This window comes from Nerophis ophidion, linkage group LG24 (assembly GCF_033978795.1).
Source record: "Nerophis ophidion isolate RoL-2023_Sa linkage group LG24, RoL_Noph_v1.0, whole genome shotgun sequence".
Classification (NCBI taxonomy): domain Eukaryota; kingdom Metazoa; phylum Chordata; class Actinopteri; order Syngnathiformes; family Syngnathidae; genus Nerophis; species Nerophis ophidion.
Genome location: NC_084634.1, coordinates 40,216,004 through 40,227,572, shown reverse-complemented (window position 1 = coordinate 40,227,572; position 11,569 = coordinate 40,216,004).

Below are 11,569 nucleotides of genomic sequence, written 5' to 3'. Positions count from 1 at the left end.
CTAGATGTGCCCAATCCAAGTCTAAGACTAGATGTGAGCAATCAAATTCTAAGACTAAATGTCACCAATGTGCGTTAAGACTAGATGTGACCAAAGTAAGTCTAAGACTAGATGCAAAAATCTAGGTCTAAGACTAGATGTGAGCAATCAAAGTCTAAAACTAGATGTGACCAATAAATTCTAAGACTAGATGTGACCAATCAGTCAGAGACTAGATGTGCCCAATCTAAGTCTAAGACTAGATGTGAGCAATCAAATTCTAAGACTACATGTCACCAATGTGCGTTAAGACTAGATGTGACCAAAGTAAGTCTAAGACTAGATGCAAAATCTAGGTCTAAGACTAGATGTGAGCAATCAAAGTCTAAAACTAGATGTGACCAATCTAAGTCTAAGACTAGATGTGACCAATCTAAGTCTCAGACTAGATGTGACCAATCTAAGTCTAAGACTAGATGTGACCAATCTAAGTCTCAGACTAGAAGTGACCAATCAAAGTCTAAGACTAAATGTGACCAATCAAAGTCCAAGACTAGATGTGACCAATCTAAGTCTCAGACTAGAAGTGACCAATCAAAGTCTAAGACTAAATGTGACCAATCTAATTCTCAGACTAGATGTGACCAATCTTAGTCTAAGACTAGATGTGACCAATGTAAGTGTAAGACTAGATGTGAGCAATCAAAGTCTAAGACTAGATGTGAACAGTCGAAGTCTAAGACTAGATGTAACAATCCAAGCCTAAAACTAGATGTGAACAGTCTAAGTCCAAGACTTGATGTAACAATCTAAGTCCAAGACTAGGTGTGACCAATATAAATCTAAGATAGACATATAGATAGTACTTTATTGATTCCTTCAGGAAAATTAAAAATGATGTGACCAATCAAAGCCTAAGACTAGAAGTGACCAATCAAAGTCTAAGACTAGAAGTGACCAATCAAAGTCTAAGACTAGATGTGACCAGTGTAAGTCTAAGACTAGATGTGACCAATCAAAGCCTAAGACTAGAAGTGACCAATCAAAGTCTAAGACTAGAAGTGACCAATCAAAGTCTAAGACTAGATGTGACCAGTGTAAGTCTAAGACTAGATGTGACCAGTGTAAGTCTAAGACTAGATGTGACCAATCAAAGTCTAAGACTAGATGTGACCAATCTAAGTCTAAGACTAGATGTGACCAATCTAAGTCTCAGACTAGAAGTGACCAATCAAAGTCTAAGACTAAATGTGACCAATCAAAGTCCAAGACTAGATGTGACCAATCTAAGTCTCAGACTAGAAGTGACCAATCAAAGTCTAAGACTAAATGTGACCAATCTAATTCTCAGACTAGATGTGACCAATCTTAGTCTAAGACTAGATGTGACCAATGTAAGTGTAAGACTAGATGTGAGCAATCAAAGTCTAAGACTAGATGTGAACAGTCGAAGTCTAAGACTAGATGTAACAATCTAAGCCTAAAACTAGATGTGAACAGTCTAAGTCCAAGACTTGATGTAACAATCTAAGTCCAAGACTAGGTGTGACCAATATAAATCTAAGATAGACATATAGATAGTACTTTATTGATTCCTTCAGGAAAATTAAAAATGATGTGACCAATCAAAGCCTAAGACTAGAAGTGACCAATCAAAGTCTAAGACTAGAAGTGACCAATCAAAGTCTAAGACTAGATGTGACCAGTGTAAGTCTAAGACTAGATGTGACCAATCAAAGCCTAAGACTAGAAGTGACCAATCAAAGTCTAAGACTAGAAGTGACCAATCAAAGTCTAAGACTAGATGTGACCAGTGTAAGTCTAAGACTAGATGTGACCAGTGTAAGTCTAAGACTAGATGTGACCAATCAAAGTCTAAGACTAGATGTGACCAATCAAAGTCTAAGACTAGATGTGACCAGTGTAAGTCTAAGACTAGATGTGACCAGTGTAAGTCTATGAACATGAACTTTTTAAGTCTGCTAGGATTAAGAGTCTTCTAGGACCAACCTAGTTTAGTTGTGATGATTGAAAGTTCCGAGAGGACGCTGACCTGATGAATGAGAACCTTCATAGACTAACTTATAGTGTACTTAGCTCATAGCTGATACTGACCCCAGTATAGTACAGTACATCATAGTTTGTGTTTATGTGATGTCTCTTGTTCAAGGCGAGAGGCAGACTGGAGTACAGACTAGATTGTCACTAGAGGCAGACTGGAGTACAGACTAGATTGTCACTAGAGGCAGACTGGAGTACAGACTAGATTGTCACTAGAGGCAGACTGGAGTACGGACCAGATTGTCACTTGAGTCGTGACTGGAGTACAGACTACATTGTCACTAGAGGCAGACTGGAGTACAGACTAGATTGTCACTAGAGGCAGACTGGAGTACAGACTACATTGTCACTAGAGGCAGACTGGAGTACAGACTAGATTGTCACTAGAGGCAGACTGGAGTACAGACTAGATTGTCACTAGAGGCAGACTGGAGTACAGACTAGATTGTCACTAGAGGCAGACTGGAGTACAGACTACATTGTCACTAGAGGCAGACTGGAGTACAGACTACATTGTCACTAGAGGCAGACTGGAGTACAGACTAGATTGTCACTAGAGGCAGACTGGAGTACGGACTACATTGTCACTAGAGTCGTGACTGGAGTACAGACTAGATTGTCACTGGAGGCAGACTGGATTACAGACTAGATTGTCACTGGAGGAAGACTGGAGTACAGACTAGATTGTCACTAGAGGCAGACTGGAGTACAGACTAGATTGTCACTAGAGGCAGACTGGAGTACAGACTAGATTGTCACTGGAGGAAGACTGGAGTACAGACTAGATTGTCACTGGAGGAAGACTGGAGTACAGACTAGATTGTCACTAGAGGCAGACTGGAGTACAGACTAGATTGTCACTAGAAGCAGACTGGAGTACAGACTACATTGTCACTAGGGCAGACTGGAGTACAGACTAGATTGTCACTGGAGGCAGACTGGAGTACAGACTAGATTGTCACTAGAGGCAGACTGGAGTACAGACTAGATTGTCACTAGAGGCAGACTGGAGTACAGACTAGATTGTGACTAGGAACATAAAGAAAGTCTACGCTACAATGGTACTATGCAAAGTAGTTTGACACTTCTTCATGACCCTGAGTTGTAAACCAGCCCCTGAGTCTTATCTGCTTTCTGAACTTTGGACGGGATTTACTGCATCGCATCCACTTTTTATCTAGAGCGAAACTCCAGGCCATGACTCTGAAGTTTATAGTGTGACTGTCCTATGATCGGTGACTATTTCTAGTGAGCAAAGTCATGACTGGAGGCTGCAGGGCCTCAGACCAGAAGTCTCTCCAGAGAGTGGTGAGGATGGCCAGGACTCCTCTTCCTCCTGTCCGGGAGATGGCAAAAAAGCAGCCGCCTGACCAGGGCTCAAAAAGTCTGCAGATACTCCTCCCGCCCCCACCAAGGACTGTTTTCACTGCCAGACTCTAGATTGAGGTTCCGCAGACTCCGTAGCAGAACCTCCAGGTTCTGTAACAGCTTCTTCCCTCAGGCCGTAAGACTCTTGAACGCATTGTAACAATCCCCTCAAGTCCCCCCAAAACTAGGCTAATATAGACACTTACATCATGTGCTGTCTTCATTATAACACTTATATAAGACTTTTAAAGTTATTTTGATAGTAGGCTAATATGGCACTTACATCATGTGTTGTCTTCATTATAACACTTATATAAGACTTTTAAAGTCATTTTGATAGTAGGCTAATATAGCTAATATAGACACTTACATCATGTGTTGTCTTCATTATAACACTTATATAAGACTTTTAAAGTTATTTTGATAGTAGTCTAATATAGACACTTACATCATGTGTTGTCTTTATTATAACACTTATATAAGACTTTTATAGTCATTTTGATAGTAGGCTAATATAGACACTTACATCATGTGTTGCCTTCATTATAACACTTATATAAGACTTTTAAAGTCATTTTGAATGTAGGCTAATATAGACACTTACATCATGTGTTGTCTTCATTATAACACTTATATAAGACTTTAAAAATTCATTTTGATAGTAGGCTAATATAGACACTTACATCATGTGTTGTCTTCATTATAACACTTATATAAGACTTTAAAAATTCATTTTGACAGTAGGCTAATATAGACACTTACATCATGTGATGCCTTCATTATAACACTTATATAAGACTTTTAAAGTTATTTTGATAGTAGTCTAATATAGACACTTACATCATGTGTTGTCTTTATTATAACACTTATATAAGACTTTTATAGTCATTTTGATAGTAGGCTAATATAGACACTTACATCATGTGTTGCCTTCATTATAACACTTATATAAGACTTTTAAAGTCATTTTGAATGTAGGCTAATATAGACACTTACATCATGTGTTGTCTTCATTATAACACTTATATAAGACTTTAAAAATTCATTTTGATAGTAGGCTAATATAGACACTTACATCATGTGTTGTCTTCATTATAACACTTATATAAGACTTTAAAAATTCATTTTGATAGTAGGCTAATATAGACACTTACATCATGTGATGCCTTCATTATAACACTTATATAAGACTTTTCAAGTCATTTTGATAGTGGGCTAATATAGACACTTACATCATGTGTTGTCTTCATTATAACACTTATATAAGACTTTTCAAGTCATTTTGATAGTAGTCTAATATAGACACTTACATCATGTGTTGTCTTTATTATAACACTTATATAAGACTTTTATAGTCATTTTGATAGTAGGCTAATATAGACACTTACATCATGTGTTGCCTTCATTATAACACTTATATAAGACTTTTAAAGTCATTTTGAATGTAGGCTAATATAGACACTTACATCATGTGTTGTCTTCATTATAACACTTATATAAGACTTTAAAAATTCATTTTGATAGTAGGCTAATATAGACACTTACATCATGTGTTGTCTTCATTATAACACTTATATAAGACTTTAAAAATTCATTTTGACAGTAGGCTAATATAGACACTTACATCATGTGATGCCTTCATTATAACACTTATATAAGACTTTTAAAGTTATTTTGATAGTAGTCTAATATAGACACTTACATCATGTGTTGTCTTTATTATAACACTTATATAAGACTTTTATAGTCATTTTGATAGTAGGCTAATATAGACACTTACATCATGTGTTGCCTTCATTATAACACTTATATAAGACTTTTAAAGTCATTTTGAATGTAGGCTAATATAGACACTTACATCATGTGTTGTCTTCATTATAACACTTATATAAGACTTTAAAAATTCATTTTGATAGTAGGCTAATATAGACACTTACATCATGTGTTGTCTTCATTATAACACTTATATAAGACTTTAAAAATTCATTTTGATAGTAGGCTAATATAGACACTTACATCATGTGATGCCTTCATTATAACACTTATATAAGACTTTTCAAGTCATTTTGATAGTGGGCTAATATAGACACTTACATCATGTGTTGTCTTCATTATAACACTTATATAAGACTTTTCAAGTCATTTTGATAGTAGGCTAATATAGACACTTACATCATGTGTTGTCTTCATTATAACACTTATATAAGACTTTTAAAGTCATTTTGATAGTAGGCTAATATAGACACTTACATCATGTGTTGTCTTCATTATAACACTTATATAAGACTTTTAAAGTCATTTTGATAGTAGGCTAATATAGACACTTACATCATGTGTTGTCTTCATTATAACACTTATATAAGACTTTTAAAGTCATTTTGATAGTAGGCTAATATAGACACTTACATCATGTGTTGTCTTCATTATAACACTTATATAAGACTTTTAAAGTCATTTTGATAGTAGGCTAATATAGACACTTACACCATGTGTTGTCTTCATTATAACACTTATATAAGACTTTTAAAGTCATTTTGATAGTAGGCTAATATAGACACTTACACCATGTGTTGTCTTCATTATAACACTTATATAAGACTTTTAAAGTCATTTTGATAGTAGGCTAATATAGACACTTACATCATGTGTTGTCTTCATTATAACACTTATATAAGACTTTTAAGGTCATTTTGATAGTAGGCTAATATAGCTAATATAGACACTTACATCATGTGTTGTCTTCATTATAACACTTATATAAGACTTTTACAGTCATTTTGATAGTAGGCTAATATAGACACTTACATCATGTGTTGTCTTCATTATAACACTTATATAAGACTTTTAAAGTAATTTGGATTGTAGGCTAATTTAGCTAACATAGACACTTAGGTCATGTGTTGCCTTCATTATAACACTTATATAAGACGTTTAGTCATTTTGATAGTAGGCTAATATAAACACTTACATCATGTGTTGTCTTCATTATAAAACTTATATAAGACTTTTAAAGTCATTTTGATAGTAGGCTAATATAGACACTTACATCATGTGTTGCCTTCATTATAACACTTATATAAGACTTTTAAAGTCATATTAATAGAAGGCTAATATAGCTAATATAGACACTTACATCATGTGTTGTCTTCATTATAACACTTATATAAGACTTTTAAAGTCATTTTGATAGTAGGCTAATATAGACACTTACATCATGTGTTGTCTTCATTATAACACTTATATAAGACTTTTATAGTCATTTTGATAGTAGGCTAATATAGACACATCATGTGTTGCCTTCATTATAACACTTATATAAGACTTTTGAAGTAATTTTGATAGTAGGCTAATATAGACACTTATGTCATGTGTTGTCTTCATTATAAAACTTATATAAGACTTTTAAAGTCATTTTGATAGTAGGCTAATATAGACACTTACATCATGTGTTGTCTTCATTATAACACTTGTATAAGACTTTTAAAGTAATTTGGATTGTAGGCTAATTTAGCTAACATAGACACTTAGGTCATGTGTTGCCTTCATTATAACACTTATATAAGACGTTTAGTCATTTTGATATTAGGCTAATATAGACACTTATGTCATGTGTTGTCTTCATTATAAAACTTATATAAGACTTTTAAAGTCATTTTGATAGTAGGCTAATATAGACACTTACATCATGTGTTGCCTTCATTATAACACTTATATAAGACTTTTAAAGTCATATTAATAGAAGGCTAATATAGCTAATATAGACACTTACATCATGTGTTGTCTTCATTATAACACTTATATAAGACTTTTAAAGTCATTTTGATAGTAGGCTAATATTGACACTTACATCATGTGTTGCCTTCATTATAACACTTATATAAGACTTTTGAAGTCTTTTTGATAGTAGGCTAATATAGACACTTACATCATGTGTTGTCTTCATTATAACACTTATATAAGACTTTTATAGTCATTTTGACAGTAAGCTAATATAGACACTTACATCATGTGTTGTCTTCATTATAACACTTATATAAGACTTTTATAGTCATTTTGATAGTAAGCTAATATAGACACTTACATCATGTGTTGTCTTCATTATATTACTTATATAAGACTTTTATAGTCATTTTGATAGTAAGCTAATATAGACACTTACATCATGTGTTGTGCTGTCTGGACCAGAAGCAACATTCCTATTTTCTATGTGGTTCATAATCGGGCCAGTTATGGGTCATGATGTAGATTGGTGTGTGCGTGCAGCCGTAGGGGTAATGCGGTGTCTAGTCTACCATATCGTTAAGGATGACAAGGTGTTTCCATCCACAGTCGCTTTATTGCAAAAGTGTCTACTATCAGGCGTGACAATGGCAGATCTGGATCGGATAGCAGAAACAAAAACATTCCATTCCTGGGACGGAAAAGCAAGTTTTATTCAATATGATTTAATATAACAGTGAAAAAACAACTATATGAGACGGCTAACAAAGTAGCTAATGGGAGTCATCTATTTGGCCGATAGAGCCCTCTAAAAACCCCAACCGACATTAAAAGGTGTGACCTGCATGTTAACCCAGTATTAGCAATGTTATTGTAAAAGCTCGGAGACGGTGGGGGATTGCGGTGAATTCTTCATCTAAACAGGGAACACAAGTATTGTGCCGAAAGATATAAACATCCCGACAGTGGCGATCTCATTGTTTTATTATGTTCGTAAGTCGCATTTCTTGTTTAGAGGTTAGCACCGGTGTTAAATGATGCTTAGCACCCCATGTAATAAAATGGTGTGTACATTTAGGCTCAAAAACTAAAGGTTCTGGATCATCATTTGTCCCAAATTAGTCTCTCATGACGTCTGCCGTGTTTAGTCACAGTTGTTATTGTTAAAGGGAATAGCAAACGTTGCGATGTGCTCAGTGAAATAATCAAGAATACTGTTAAAAATTCAAAACATACCTGTTACTACATGGTATGTACACTTACAACTTTGTTGGAGCTTTTTGGATGTTTTTAGAGGGCTTTAGGGATAGGCCTAAAAGATCTAATCCCCATTACCTGCATTAAAGTTAAATATATACATACATACATACATACATAATATATATAAATATATATACACATATATATATATATATATATACATATATACACATACATATATATATATATATATATGTATATATATAAACATACATATATATATACACATACATATATATATATACATACATACATACATACATATATACAGTATATACATACATATATATACACGTATGTATATATCAATCAATCAATCAATGTTTACTTATATAGCCCTAAATCACTAGTGTCTCAAAGGGCTGCACAAACCACCACGACATCCTCGGTAGGAAAACTCACACCCAGTGGGACATTGGTGACAATAATGACCCAGTGGGACGTCGGTGACAATGATGACTATGAGAACCTTAGAGAGGAGGAAAGCAATGGATGTCGAGCGGGTCTAACATGATACTGTGAAAGTTCAATCCACAATGGATACAACACAGTCGCGAGAGTCCAGTCCAAAGAGGATCCAAGACACAGCAGCGAGAGTCCCGTTCACAGCGGAGCCAGCAGGAAACCATCCCAAGCGTAGGCGGACCAGCAGCGCAGAGATGTCCCCAGCCGATACACAGGCGAGCAGTACATGGCCACCGGATCGGACCGGACCCCCTCCACACGGGAGAGTGGGACATAGAAGAAAAAGAAAAGAAACGGCAGATCAACTGGTCTAAAAAGGGAGTCTATTTAAAGGCTAGAGTATACAAATGAGTTTTAAGGTGAGACTTAAATGCTTCTACTGAGGTGGCATCGCGAACTGTTACCGGGAGGGCATTCCAGAGTACTGGAGCCCGAACGGAAAATGCTCTATAGCCCGCAGACTTTTTTTGGGCTTTGGGAATCACTAATAAGCCGGAGTCCTTTGAACGCAGATTTCTTGCCGGGACATATGGTACAATACAATCGGCAAGATAAGATGGAGCTAGACCGTGTAGTATTTTATACGTAAGTAGTAAAACCTTAAAGTCACATCTTAAGTGCACAGGAAGCCAGTGCAGGTGAGCCAGTATAGGTATATATGTATGTATATATGTATATAAAGGTATATACAGTATAGGTATATATGTATGTATATATGTATATAAAGGTATATACAGTATAGGTATATATGTATGTATATATGTATATAAAGGTATATACAGTACAGGCGTAATGTGATCAAACTTTCTTGTTCTTGTCAAAAGTCTAGCAGCCGCATTTTGTACCAACTGTAATCTTTTAATGCTAGACATGGGGAGACCCGAAAATAATACGTTACAGTAGTCGAGGCGAGACGTAACAAACGCATGGATAATGATCTCAGCGTCTTTAGTGGACAGAATGGAGCGAATTTTAGCGATATTACGGAGATGAAAGAAGGCCGTTTTAGTAACGCTTTTAATGTGTGCCTCAAAGGAGAGAGTTGGGTCGAAGATAACACCCAGATTCTTTACCGTGTCGCCTTGTTTAATTGTTTGGTTGTCAAATGTTAGAGTTGTATTATTAAATAGAGTTCGGTGTCTAGCAGGACCGATAATCAGCATTTCCGTTTTTTTGGCGTTGAGCTGCAAAAAGTTAGCGGACATCCATTGTTTAATTTCATTAAGACACGCCTCCAGCTGACTACAATCCGGCGTGTTGGTCAGCTTTAGGGGCATGTAGAGTTGGGTGTCATCAGCATAACAGTGAAAGCTAATACCGTACTTGCGTATGATGTCACCTAGCGGCAGCATGTAGATGCTGAAGAGTGCAGGGCCAAGGACCGAACCCTGGGGAACTCCACACGTTACCTTAACGTAGTCCGAGGTCACATTGTTATGGGAGACACACTGCATCCTATCAGTAAGATAAGAGTTAAACCAAGACAGGGCTAAGTCTGACATACCAATTCGTGTTTTGATACGTTCTAATAAAATATTATGATCGACGGTATCGAAAGCAGCGCTAAGATCGAGGAGCAGCAACATAGATGACGCATCAGAATCCATCGTTAGCAATAGATCATTAGTCATTTTTGCGAGGGCTGTCTCCGTGGAGTGATTTGCCCTGAAACCGGATTGAAAGGTTTCACATAGATTGTTAGACGCTAAGTGTTCATTTAACTGCTCCGCAACAATTTTTTCAAGGATTTTTGAAATAAAGGGAAGGTGAGACACCGGTCGGTAGTTTACCATGAGGTCAGGATCGAGGTTAGGTCTTTTAAGAAGAGGATGAATAACCGCTTTTTTGAATGCTAGGGGAACAGTGCCCGAGGAGAGTGATAAGTTTATAATATTTAGCACTGATGGACCTAATAATACAAAGAGCTCCTTGATCAGTTTCCCAGGAAGAGGGTCAAGTAAACATGTTGTCTGTTTTATTCCATTTACACGTTGTAACAATTCCTCTAATGTTATTTCCTCAAAACGAGAGAAAGTATTTTGGATATTTGCAGTATCCGCCGTATATACAATCGTGTCAGTGTTAATAGAACCCCGTTGTAGCTGGGACGCATTGTCTTTAATCTCCTTTCTAATGACTTCAATTTTCTTACTAAAGAATTGCATAAAGTCATCAGCTGAGTGGGTTGAGCTACTGGAAGGAGTCCCTTGTTGGGTTAGCGATGCTACCGTACTAAACAAAAATTTAGGATCGTTTTTATTACGGTGGATGAGATTTGAGTAATATTTAGCTTTAGCTAAGGTAAGCATGCGTTTATAAGTTATTAAACCATCACTCCATGCTTGATGGTGCACCTCAAGTTTAGTCGTGCGCCATTTGCGTTCCAGCTTTCTACATAATAATTTCTGAGCTCTAGTGTCTTCTGTAAACCACGGGGTGCGCTTTTTTGGAGCCTTTTTTAACTTTAGCGGTGCTATGTTATCAATGGTTTCGCGCAGGGCGTCGTTAAAGTTGTTAGTGAGGTTATCAATAGAGCCCACATACTTTGGGAATGGTGCCATTACCGAGGGCAGTAGGTCCGCAAGAGTCGTCGTTGTGGCCGTATTAATGTTGCGGCTGCTATAGCAGTTATTATTATTATTAGTTTGACGAACATGCGTCTGAACCTCGAATTTTATAAGGTAATGATCAGACAATACTTTAGTATACGGGAGTA